Below are 13117 nucleotides of genomic sequence, written 5' to 3'. Positions count from 1 at the left end.
GGGGATATATATATATATATATTCATATAATGATATAAGATAGGGGGAAGCCGTGGGTTTTATCTGCCCTTAATTCCTAATTTGCCTCCTGCGCCTTCGATCCCGTCCCCTTCTTCGTGTCTGAGCCTAAGCTGAGCCCTAGTCGCGCGTCCCTTGGCTCATTTCCCTCTTCGTGCGTCGAAAGGTTGACTCCCTTTTTCCCTTTCAACATCCTCTGCCCGAGTCGTTTCTTCCCGAAGCTTTTCCTGCTTCGTCGTGTTGCGTGGGAAGCTCTTTCTAGGTAGGTTGAATCTGGTGCTCTTGTTCCCTGGGTGACGAATGCGGCAATTTACTTACTTCTCGATGGTTTCTCCCTCTGTGCCTCTGTCTGCGGTTGTTTTCTTTCTGCTGGGACAAGCGTTGGGTTGGCCTGGCCCTGAGGTAGTTTCTTTTCTTTCTCCCCTCTCTTATGCGTGTAAAAAAAAACCCATGGGAGGGGATTGCTGTGAGGTTACGAGCTGTGAATTCGGGGGAGATTGTCGAATTCGTTCCTGGTGCCTGTGAGCCTGGTGTTTGGGAAGTCTTGTGATTTTCTTCTGTTGTTTGCAAAGGGCTCGAGTGAGGTACATTTCTTCTCTTCTCTTTATTTTTTTCCCTGCTCGACATAAGTTCTCCTTTGTTCAACACGAGCTCAGGGTAAATCTCCTCTTCAAAAAGGGGAGAAGGAAATTCATGCATGCAGTGGTTTATTTCTCTTGATTGGTTTATCCTTTGGTTTGCTCTAATATAAAAGCTCCATGCTGTTTGGCCAAGAATATTATGCAAAAGGTGGCGTACTTTAGCTGGCACTTTATTTTGAAGCTATTATCAGTTGTTATGGTTGTCTATATCTTTAGTACTCTTGTTGGGCCTGTTTTAAATGTTCCATGATACTTGACTGAAAGTGTAGGCTTAGAGGAAAATGGGCACAGTTCATTTTCTTTATGCATGTGCGAGCTTCTTTTTTATGTTTTTATCGTGTCTATGCTGGTATATTGAGGTTTGAGGGCTGTTTTAGCCCTCTGGGTTGTGATTTTCTTTGCTGCGCGGGTAAGTTGAAATTTCGGGAAGTGTTTTAGCCCTCCGAGTTGCGGTTCACTCGCTATATTGGTTTAGCATTGAGGCCTTTGGAGTTTTATGTTGAAACTTCATTTTTGTGCTCCTCTGTTGCCCCTTTGTTTGAAACATATACAGGTGAGTTCATTTGATTTTTGGGACTTTGTTTCGCTGCTTCTTTTCTCCCCTCTGTTCAAAATATATAATGTATGGTCTCCTTTTGATTTTGGGGGCCCATAGAGGCTTTGTTTGGGGCTCTGTTTTACTATTTTCCTGCTCCCCCTATGTCTGAAACATGTATGCAAGGTTTTAATTTTTTGGGCCCCTTGGAAGTTTTATTTTGGGGTAGGGCTATTGGATTTTGGCATGTTTCCTTGTTGCCCTTCTGTTTGCAGCATATTTAAGTAATTTCATTTAATTTTGGGGCTGGTGGCTTCTCCTTTGTTGCTCCTACCCGAGAACACCTGCTGGTTGATTGTGTAGGTTGCTGCCCTTACCCGTGAGCATCCCAGCTCGTTTTCTCTTGTGGCTTGGTTGTTCCCTGCTGTCTTTGGCTGTGAACACCTGTTGTTTGGTTGTGTGGGCTGCTGCCCTTACTCGTGAGCATCCCGACTGGTTTTCTTTTGTCTTATTGGGTTTTTCCCTGCTTCCCCCTGGTTGTGAACACTTGTTTTTGTGGTTTTGGTTTGCTTCCCTGCCCGTGAGCATCCTAGTTGGCCTTCTTTTGTCTGCTGTCCCTGGCCATGAACACCGGGGTTTGGTTGTGTGGGCTGCTGCCCTTACCCGAGAGCATTGGGTTGATCTCCTTTTTGTGTTGGCTGGCTGGCTCCCCTACTGTACCTACTCGTGAGCACCTGCATGGGTCCCTTGATGTGTATTGGGTTTCATACCTCATGGAAGCTCTAGTTTAAGGTGGAATTAAGGGCTTGAAATATTTTAATCCTTATGCTTGGAAGAATTTTTGGACGTCCCTTTTCGAGGAATGATCTATTAAATGTTGGGAGAGAGTCTAGAGCTCAATTCTTTGGGCTGAATTGATTTCAATATAAAAAAGGGAGGGAGAAAAGAGCGATGGGAATTTTTTTTGGCATTTTTGGGGAAGGTTTGGGGGTGGCCTAAAGTCTTCTATAATGTCTTTTAGAGATGTGTTGGAGTTAGCATTGGGGAGCATTCCCCATTTCATTGCTCAATCGAGAAGTCTCACTGTTTGAATATTTTAGGCCTACCACTTTGGCTTTCCTTTCCAAAATTAATCTTGGAGGCTGGTTAGTTTTCTTTTGTTTTTCTAGCTTTTTGGTTCATTTTTCTTGTTTCTTCGTTTGAGTTTTAGGCGCTTATGTCCGAAACATAAGTGCTCATGTATAGCTTCGGCTATATATGAAACCATCAAGCAAGGTTGTAAGTTGAACGGTCTTTTTTTAGGCTTGATGATAAAGACATTCGATGGTAGAGCGGAATAATACTTCATCCTACGACCTTGAGACCCAATTCAGAAAATTGGTGAAATGTAGGATGACAATCTTATTCACTGACACCAGACTAGCATGACACTCTTGCCTCCTCAGGTTGTTGGTGGTCCCAGCCCAACGGTACGATCGACTTGTGGACAATCATATTTTATAAAAAATGATAAAAATAGTTACGATAAGAACAAATACGTTATTTACAAAATTATTTTGACTACAAAATATATATTGTTTTCTCTTATATGCATGAGACCTATATACATGCTAAAATATAAATTTAAAGTAATATAATCCGATTATCCACTTGTCAATTGTCAGTACCGGGCTAAAGAGTACCCTCCTAAGTTGGTATATTAGGACACATTTCTAGTTGAATGTCGAACTCTATATATACGTGTGACCGATAGTAGTCTTCGTAATCTCTCGAGAATACCTAAATCTGAGCCTAGCCCAACCCGAATGCTTACGGCTTTCTTTCTTTCTTTAGATTTTTGTGTGCTTTCCTACGGTTTTATCGAAATCTTTGTAGAGCACTCGTGATTTTCTTCGAATTTTTCTCGTGTTTTTCGACAGTTCTTCGAGTTATCGTGGGGCATCCGCTTTTTTTCGAGTCTTTTCAGGAGCTGCCAACCCGTCAGTATATAGATTTGTTTTACATTTACAACTTTTATTTTTACTATTGCACACTTTACTGCATATACACATAATTTATGTCTACAATATTACTGTTTACTGTTTATTGCGTTTTGTAGCATGTTCTTGGTTTAGGAGGTAGGGGACTTGCAGGAGACTTTTAGGCTAGAGGACAGTAGGACACCTGGTTTAGGAGGTACCCCATAGCGAGCCACTGACCCAATAATCACATATTTATACGTACCACAACCCCGAACCTATAATCGATATATCAAAGAACTTAGAGTAGTCTTCCCAAGAAGTGGGGCGTGGAAGCAAGCGGACAGGGAGCGGCGATCGAGACCACGACAGCAAGGTGTACGATGTTTCTTTAGAGTTAAGGTTCAATCATAGGATAGTCGGAAAGTCACCGGTGTTCCCACGGATCTGTGATATCCCCTACCTTTCACTCCATTGACTCCTGAAAATAACTGTTCCTATTTTGAGTCATTCCCTTTTGATTTTCTCATATTCAACCTTGGAAATCTAAACTTTTCAATCTTGAAGGCAAAATCACTGATCTTAATTGAGAGTTTTTTTAAGTGATTTCGATCACTTAAGATGTAATTAACTATAGAGGTTTGCCTCTACAGGGAACTTAAGAACCCAACTTAAAGTAAACCTTATTTAATCTCCCGTATTAAATAGAGGAACTTATACGCTTAAAAAAAAATTTCGCGGACCAAACGGATGTCACAAATTTTTTAGTTTAGGTGGTTAAGCCTACCAACAAGTTATATGCATATCTTTTGGGATAGTGTACTACTTGTGGTATCGCGCTCAACCATCTAAACTATCAAATATGTGAGGTCCATGCGGTCTCACTTTTCAAAATTAAAATATTATTTTCTAAAATTATAATCATATATATCTATTAAACTAAATTCAAACGATTTTCGAAATAAAATGGCCGACAATCATCATTTCAACTTTGAAAAGTGAAATTCACCTTTTCATGCATAGATAAAATGACATGTTAAAATAAATATTTAGGTTATAGATATGTGAATGGATAAGAATTACACGCACATAGCTTAGATTGCACATGACGAATCCTCTAAGGACAGCATCACCACTCAAATTCAATGCAAAACCCAAGAATAAAGAAATTAATCTAAAAAAAATTGCTTAACTATGAATTCCACTCAAATATCATGGATTACACATCACAAAATTCCAAAATCATAGTAAGCTAAGCCACAAATACAACCAAAATCAGAGCAACCGAACCCCAGCTAGAGCAACCCTAACCACAACCATCCGAATCTCAACTATGTGACAAAGAAATTTGCATACATAGCACACATTTCCTTTGAACCGAGCAACTCACATTTCCTCTAAACTAATATACAGGGAAAGCAATTTTTATGTATATGCAAAGCTCACACTTAAACATTCAAAATTACACAAAAGGCGACACAGATGTACAACAAACTCTGAAAAATTGAAAATCAAATATCCATCCGTAAATTTGAAATAGATAGCATGGAATGCAAAACTAAAATAGTGTGGATTGTACACCGTAAACAAACAATTAAACATGTCCTTGCATAGAGATAACAGAGAAGAAAAAACGAGAACAAATTACAAAAAAGTTTCTTCGTATGATCAAAACAAAAGAGGAGCAACAAGATAATACATGCGATTCGAAGACAGGAAGACATACGAGAAAAATCGCTCAGTGGTATGCCACATAAAAGTCTAACATGTGATGCTCACAACAAAGATTGGGGAGAAGTCGCGAAGACCAAGGTTATTATCGTGGATAAAATAAGAAAATAATAGAAATGTTAAAGAGCATCGGTGTAATTTACCAATTCCACCATGGTCCATTCCGCGGAACCTAGCTCCGCCTTGTCGTTCTGGAAAACTTTGTTTTATGAATGAGATTTTAAGAAAAGCAGATAAAATGCGGGCTCCAAACAACCGCTAATCTGCTTTCCAAAATGAAAAGTGGCTGGAAAGCTGTCCCAAACAAGTTCTTAAAGGTATGTTACATATGCCTATCATACAAGTTGTACTCAAAATTAAGTTCTTTAGACTTTTCTAAAAAAAAAATTTTTGATGCATGACATTTTTTATCTCTTTTTAGGTTGTCTATTTCTACAGATAAAGCATGCACTCTGATTAGAATAGGTTGAATATTGCTGTACGATTTCTTGACATTCTATTTCTTTCTCTTTGCATGATAGATCTTTCCCTGCAAGCACCTGATTGTGACATTCTTTATTCATTTACTGAATATTTAGACATCCATTTTGACTTTGTTTTTTGGTATTATATTTAGAAAATTCTTGGCTTTTGTCCATATTGGTGGCAGTTGAAACATTGACCACCCTAAGGGGCTCTTTGATAATGGCTTTAAGGCAGAATTTAAGGTGGATTTAAATTAAATCTTCCCAAACTGCCAAAACTACAAATTTATATCCCGGATTTAGTAAAGTCAAAATTTCCTCCCTTGTACCTTAAATTCTGAATTTATTAAATCCTGTTGTTGGTTGCATTGACCTTAAATCCCAGGATGCCTATTCGTATAGAAGCCTAGGAATTTGGAGTTGAGAGATCGTGTGTAGATTCATACCAACAACTACCGCCAAGCTCCCTATGCCTCTTGACTGGTGAGGCCTTCCAGGATCCTGCAGCTGCGTTTTGTGACAACTACTTTCGGAAGAAAATAATAGAAGAGTATTTCCAGGCCCCCTCTATAGTAAGGAGCTCTCTCCAGCTTTTAAATTAGAGCTCACATGAAACTCTGTGCTTCACAACTCCAATATTGGAGTGGAAGGAATGGGATGAGAAAACCAATGGGGAGAGGAATGAAAGAAGAAGCTTATAAAAGCAGCCACAAAAATTATAATTTTTAAATTTTGAATTAACTTACTAATTATCAGTGATTAATTAAAAATATTATGTGAACAAAATTAATGTTAATGAATTAATCTAATTTTCTTATGCTTAATTATATTGAATTTTGAATTATTGCTTAATTCAAATATCATATTAGGCTATATATAATTAGATTATACTAATTGACAGTTTAAAAGATTATATTGAATTTTGAATTATTGCTTAATTCAAATATCATATTAGGCTATATATAATTAGATTATACTAATTGACAGTTTAAAAGATTATATTGAATTTTGAATTATTGCTTAATTCAAATATCATATTAGGCTATATATAATTAGATTATACTAATTGACAGTTTAAAAGTTTTATTTAATGACTAATTAATTGAATAACTACTAACTAATGATTAATATAATAAAAAGTAATATAAAATATTAATATAAATTGTACTAACATAATTAAATCCTAAAGAAGTTGATTGGATTTAGTGTATGTTATGCCAAACAATTTCTGAGATTTAACCGTCTCAAGATATACTAAATCCTACTAGCTTGAATCCCATAAGTCCCCAACCAGCCCCTAATTGTAGCAGCACCGAATTTCATCTTCTTTAAATAGAACACATGGACTTCTTTCCTGTAAGACATCTTTCATATTTTGTTGGGCCAAATATAGATATCCTTTCTACTAATACTCTGTAGAATTTCCTCCATTACATTCTTTTATTGCCCATCTTTTCTAAATTCTGTGTCCTTTGAGTGGTTAATATGTCTTTTGAATCAATTGAGCTTTGTCTAATAGTATGGAAAATTCTTGTTAACCCAAGTGAACTTTAGGTTGTGTGTGATGAAGTCTTTTACGCTTTCTGAGGACCTATAATATTATTTGGTTTTGTAACAAGCTAAAGTGCTTTTATAAATATGGCCATAAATTCTACTTCCTTTTTCATTATTGATTTTTCACCTTCCCTCAATCTAATAAAATTATCTTGCATATGTTGTCTTATTGACAGTGAAATAAACCAATCTTAAATTGTCAATGTGATTAGGGCAGCCAATGAACCGATATGCTTGATAAGCTGCTGTTCTTCAGCTTGGCAAGCTTGCTCATGATTTTTAATTAACTAATCAAATTAGCCTTTATATTTTTTTAATTGTTAACTGATAAATGAACAAGCTTGAATAACATGGTGCAATATTCATTTGTATTATGAATTATATAATTTTAAATTCATGAAAAAGCTCATTAAAATTTTCTATTAAGGCTCAATAATACGCTCACTTAAGTATTAACGATAAACTTATTTAAGAAATGATTACAAATTTATTTAATAAGTGATTTTGTGAATATTTTTTTTCTTTATTACATTTTTTTTTTTCATGCACATTATTTCTTTATGCTTGATTAATTAGGGTTTGTTTGGGATTATTTTTGTTTTTTATTTTAAAAATATATTTGCTTGGTATATTTTTGCATATTTTTATATATTATTTTAAAAAATAAATTAGCTTGTTTTAAAAAAAACTCAAAACATCTAAATTTTATTTTGAATGTTTTTAAAAATAATAATGTCATAACTCGACCCAGGGCTTGAAATTAATAAGATGAGTACAGGCAGTCGGACGATTAAAAGTAAATTTTCTATTATTCAGTTTCATATTATTAATTGGTTAAAATCAAAAACATAAGTCATTAAAGAAAACAAATTAAAATAATATGATTTTTTAGCTTAGCTCAGATTGTCGTTGTATTTTATAAATATTTTATACTCTATTATTCGTCTTACAATCCAAAAATTAAACCTGAAATATTAGTTTAAAACAACATTGAGCTGATCTAGCCAGTGAATACTCATACTCTTAAACTATAATAACGAAATAAAATAAAAAATAATATGCATACTAGTTAAATTTTTTGTAAGTTAATATAAGAGCATATGATGATTTGTATTATCTAATATGATTATTTAAGTAGATTCTAAACATTAACTATATCTTACTTTATCGTTTATATATCAATATATATTTTTATTCTATGTATAATCGTCATAGGAGCACCGTCTAAAACTTATATCAATCAAGACACATCGATATCAATATTATTTTCCATTTTACATAGACGTGTGTATACCGTACTTTTCTACTGCTAGTACCATGAATGAGTGAACTCAATCATAGTTAAACATACACAAACAATTACTCAATATAGTCTATAACATTCCCATTTTTATGTCGTTCAATATGTAATATATAGTACAATAATGACTAAATTTTTCATAATAAGAAACTATAAGCATTCATATTGAATCAACTGATAAAATTTAAAAATAGAGGAATCATAATGCATTAATCAACCATAAATAACAGTTCATATGATTGATTTATAAGAGATATAAAAATACCATTATAATTTAAGAGAGAGTACTCAACTTGATTTCACCTTATAAAATGATTACTTCCAAATTCTTTAACCTGTTGTTTTGCTTATAATTCATGATTCACATTTTCATCATAATTAAATACTAATAAATGAAATTTTTCTTAATAAACTTAAGCTTTACTATCTTTTCTCCTCTTCATTTGCATAAACATTGATCTCGGCCTCCCTTAATCCTCAATTCAACTGCTTGACAATTCATAATCACTAATATTAATTTATAGAATTTAATATAAATTAATAAAATTTAATTAATTTTGTAAAACAATTTATATAAATAAAACTATAAACTCTACTCACGGATCAATTCTCAATCCTGCACGCATGAACTTCCTTTTCCTTTTTTCGTTCGATTAAGGCATGGTTTGCACTAACCTGCTCGACTTGATTGCGTGTGACACTGCTTCGACTTCGCAAGAGTGCACTTTCATCCCCTTCTCCTTCTTCCTATTCACGCACAAAGGCTCACTCCTCCTTCCTCCTGCTCTTGCTTCCAAATGTAGAAATCACAATAATTTGTGCTCATCTCGCTCCCGAGAACAATACCACATCCTCGTCTCATACCCTCATCCTTGATATCATAAGCACAATGAAATCGTAGCTTGAAATCACCTCCTTTAAACAAAGATGAACACAACTCTTGAAATATCTTGAAGTACATATCCAAAGCAATTGTCTAATTCACGTCAATTGCGGTCTGGACTCCTAAATTAATCGTGTCAACGCCGCTATTATCTGGGTCAGGGCATTCGTCTTCACATTTATAGCAAGTGGTACTTCGTCATTTTCCATTGGATTTCTCGCTTTTATAATCTCGAGTGTATTCCATTGCCTGAATGGATTTAATTAGTTAATTAGAGTTAGTTTTTCAATTTATTATTTTTTTTTTTTTTGTAATTATCCTATTTGCTTTTTCATCAAGATTGCACTAATTAATCATGAACCTTGCTCTAATATCACTTTTGTCATGACACAACCCAAGATTTGGGAATAACCAAGGCGATTATAGATTACCGGATGATGAAAATTAAATTTTTTATTATTCAATTTTCTTTCATTAACAATTTATAATTCAAAATAAATGAAAGTGACTAAAGAAAACAAATTAAAATAATACAACATTTTACTCTAGCCCATGTTGTCTGCTTCTTCTAAAAATATTTTTTATTCTATTGCTCATCTTACAATCAAATAATTAAGCCTGAAATGTTAGATTAAAGCAATACTCAACTAATCATTGCTAAAGAAGACTCATATTCCTAAACTATAATAACACAATGAAAAAGAAAATAATATATATGTCAGTTAAATTTTTTATAAGTTAATATAAAAGTATATGACAATTTGATATCTAATATGATCATTTAAGGTTATTCTAAATATTAACTGTCTTATTGTATTTTTTTACGTATCAATATCTTTTTAATCTATATACAACTGTCACAGGAGTATCATTTAAAATTTTTACTAATGAGTCACATTAATATCAATATCATTTTTCATTTGTGTATGGGTACTTAAGTATTCCATTTCTAGTACCATAAATATGTGGACTCCATAATAGTCAAACATGCACAAGCAATCACTCTATATAATCCATAACATTTACTTTTGCATGTCATTTAATATATAATTTGTAATACTATAATGACTAAAACTTTTCACAATGAGAGACTATATGTATTCATATCAAAATGTCCCATAAAACTTAATGAACTTGTCCTGCATCTGTTTTCGAGCGGATAAGGGAATAAACCACTCTTTGGAAATTTCCACAAAATCCTCCAAGTGTATCATCATTTCGGGTATGTCTCATAACCTGTGCTAACGCTGCTCACGTCACCATCTTTCCGCTTCTCCATCAAACACAAACGTAGATAAAGGTATTCTTCTTTCATACCAAGTTATCTAATTTTTTCTCTGCAAGCATCAACCAATTTTCAGTTTAAATCAGATCTTTAGTTCCCTTAAACAAAGGTGAACACAACTCTTGAAATATCTTGAAGTACATATCCAAAGCAACTATCTAATTCCCTCCAAATTGTGGTATGGACTACTAAATCAATTGTGTCATCGCCACTATTATCTAGGTCAAGGCATTCTTGCACACATTTATAGCAGGCAATACTTCATCATTTTCTACCAGATTTCCCTCTTCTATAATCTTGAGTGAATCCTATTGCCTGAATGGAATTAATTAGTTAATTAGAGTTAAATTTTTTATTTTATTATTATTAAATTTTTTTGTAATTCTCTTATTTGCTATTTCATCAAGATTGCACTAATTAATTCTGAACCTTGCTCTAATACAACTTTTGTGATGACACAATCCAAGACTTGGAATTAACCAAGGCGATTCTAGACGACCAGACGGTGGAAATTAATTTTTTTATTATTCAGTTTCTTATCATTAACAGTTTATAATAATAAAAAAATGACTAAAGAAAATAAATTAAAATAATGCAACTTTTTACTCTAGCTCAGGTTGCCAGCTTCTTCTAAAAATATTTTTTTTTTCTATTGGTCATCTTACAATGAAATAATTAAACCTTAAATCTTAGATTAATGCAATAGTCGGTAATCATGGCTAAAGAATACTCAAATTCCTAAACTATAGTAGCACAATGAAAAAAAAAAATAATTTGTGCCAATTAAAGTTTATGTAAGTTAATATAAAATTATATGACGATTTGTACATCTAATATGATCTTTTAAGGAGATTCTACATATTAACTACCTTACTATATTTTTACATATCAATATCTTTTTAACCTATATACAGTTGTCTTAGACGTACCATTTTAAATTTGTACTAATAAGTCAAATCAATGTAAATATCATTTTTCATTTATGTGTATGGGTACCTTAGTATTCCCTTTCTATTACCATAAATATGTGAATTCTGGCATAGCCAAGCATGCACAAACAGTCACTCTATATAGTTCATAACATTTACCTTTGCATGCCATTCAATATATAATATTTTATACTATATGTCTAAAACTTTTCATAATGAGACTATAAATATTCATATCAAAATGTCCCATAAAATTTAAGAAGTGGAATCATGATGCATTAATCTAGCATCGATAACATTTCATAGGACTAATTTAGAAAAGATACAAAAATATTACTATAATTTAAGAGTAAAATTATTTGCCTTGATCTCACCTTAGAAAATCATCTCTTTCAAATTTTTTAACTTGTTGCCTTGCCTTTAATTCATGATTTATATTTTCATCATAATTAAATACTAATAAATGAAAATTTTCTTAATAAATTTAATAAATGTAAACTCGAGCTTTACCTCTTTATCTCATCTTTTTTTGCATAAACATTGATTTCGATTTTCCTTAATCCTCAATTCAACTACTTAACGATTCATAATCACTAATATTAATTTATAGAATTTAATATAAATTAATAGCATTTATATATTTGATAATTTTTTTAAATTAAAACTATGAACTCTACTCACAGATCAATGTTCATCTGGCGTGCACGAACTTCCTCTTCCTTTCTTCATTCGGTTAGGGCACAAATTGCATGAACGTGTTCGGTTAAACCGCATGCGACACTTCTTCGGTTTCACACGACTGTACCCTTGTTTGAATCCTTCCTCTCCTTTTTCCTTTTTGTGCACAAAGGCTCGCTCATCCTTCCTCTTTCCTCATCCCTCCTGCTTGTGTTTCCAAAGCAGAAACTACAATAGCTTGTGTTTGCCTTGCTCTCGAGAACAATACCATAACTTCACATCTCACCCTCGTCCTTGATATCATACACGCAATGAAGCTATGGCTTGAAATCACCTCCTCTATGACCTGCTTCCTCTAAAGGCTTCAACTATTTCATTCGGCTTAACTCGCTGATGCATAGAAGCCTAACGTCATTTTCAACATTGCTCGTCTCCTCTTTCAATCAAAAGTCAGCTCCAATATGTCGGTTGATTGCCTTGCAATGTGAGACACAACCCTTGCTTGCTCGAATTGGCTCGTCCAGCGACGTCGATGCCTCATCTCCTGCTTGTGAGTCGTTTTAAGCATGATTGTTTCAATTCTGCTCGAAACAGAGGGAAGGGTGCTCACTTGACTTTCCCTCGCTCACACTACCCTCAGCTCCTCTTAAAAGCTCAATTTGAAATCTATAAAGGTGTAACGAAAGCGGTACCAAGCAATTAAATTGGGCTAAAAATGTTATACCATACAAAACATACTTTATTTCAAATAAAAATATAACAAAATAAAAATAAAAGTAAATAGTGATTCCAATGGGCCCCTTAATGACTAATTCAATGAAAATTTCATTTTTAAGTTTCGTCTACTAATTAATATGAAATTTTTAAGTTTTGTCTACGAATTAATATGCTTGATGGGTGTTTTTTGGTTAACTAAGAATTTGCTTTATAGTTTTATTCGTTAATAGACTCGATAAGGTTCGTTTGGTGAGCTAACTATCTACTTAACAGTATCAATCATCATTTAATCCAATTAAACCACTTCATGGTAGCTGCATAGTTATAATTTGATCTAAACTCAAACCATGTTCAAATAGTCATAATCTTAAACAAAATCAAATTTTAACATCATTACAAAAACTCAAATTGAGATTGACTCAAG

General features: G+C 33.4%; 1 protein-coding gene across 2 annotated transcripts in view; it reads left to right on the top strand.

The window, feature by feature from the left end:
* The window catches only part of LOC110027368 (eukaryotic initiation factor 4A-III-A), a 46258-nt gene that overhangs the window by 28452 nt on the left and 4689 nt on the right, over positions 1 to 13117 (top strand). Inside the window, exon 10 of one of the 2 annotated variants that reach the window (XR_002294332.1) lies at positions 5733 to 6050. The exons of the other annotated variant lie outside the window; for it this stretch is intronic. The gene's annotated coding sequence lies outside the window, so the exon portion shown is untranslated. Of the gene's footprint in view, positions 1 to 5732; positions 6051 to 13117 lie in introns of those variants that run through there. 2 annotated transcript variants of the gene reach the window in all.

Source organism: Phalaenopsis equestris, unplaced genomic scaffold (genome assembly GCF_001263595.1).
Source record: "Phalaenopsis equestris unplaced genomic scaffold, ASM126359v1 Scaffold000428, whole genome shotgun sequence".
NCBI lineage: Eukaryota > Viridiplantae > Streptophyta > Magnoliopsida > Asparagales > Orchidaceae > Phalaenopsis > Phalaenopsis equestris.
This window is presented reverse-complemented; position numbering and strand designations above follow the sequence as displayed.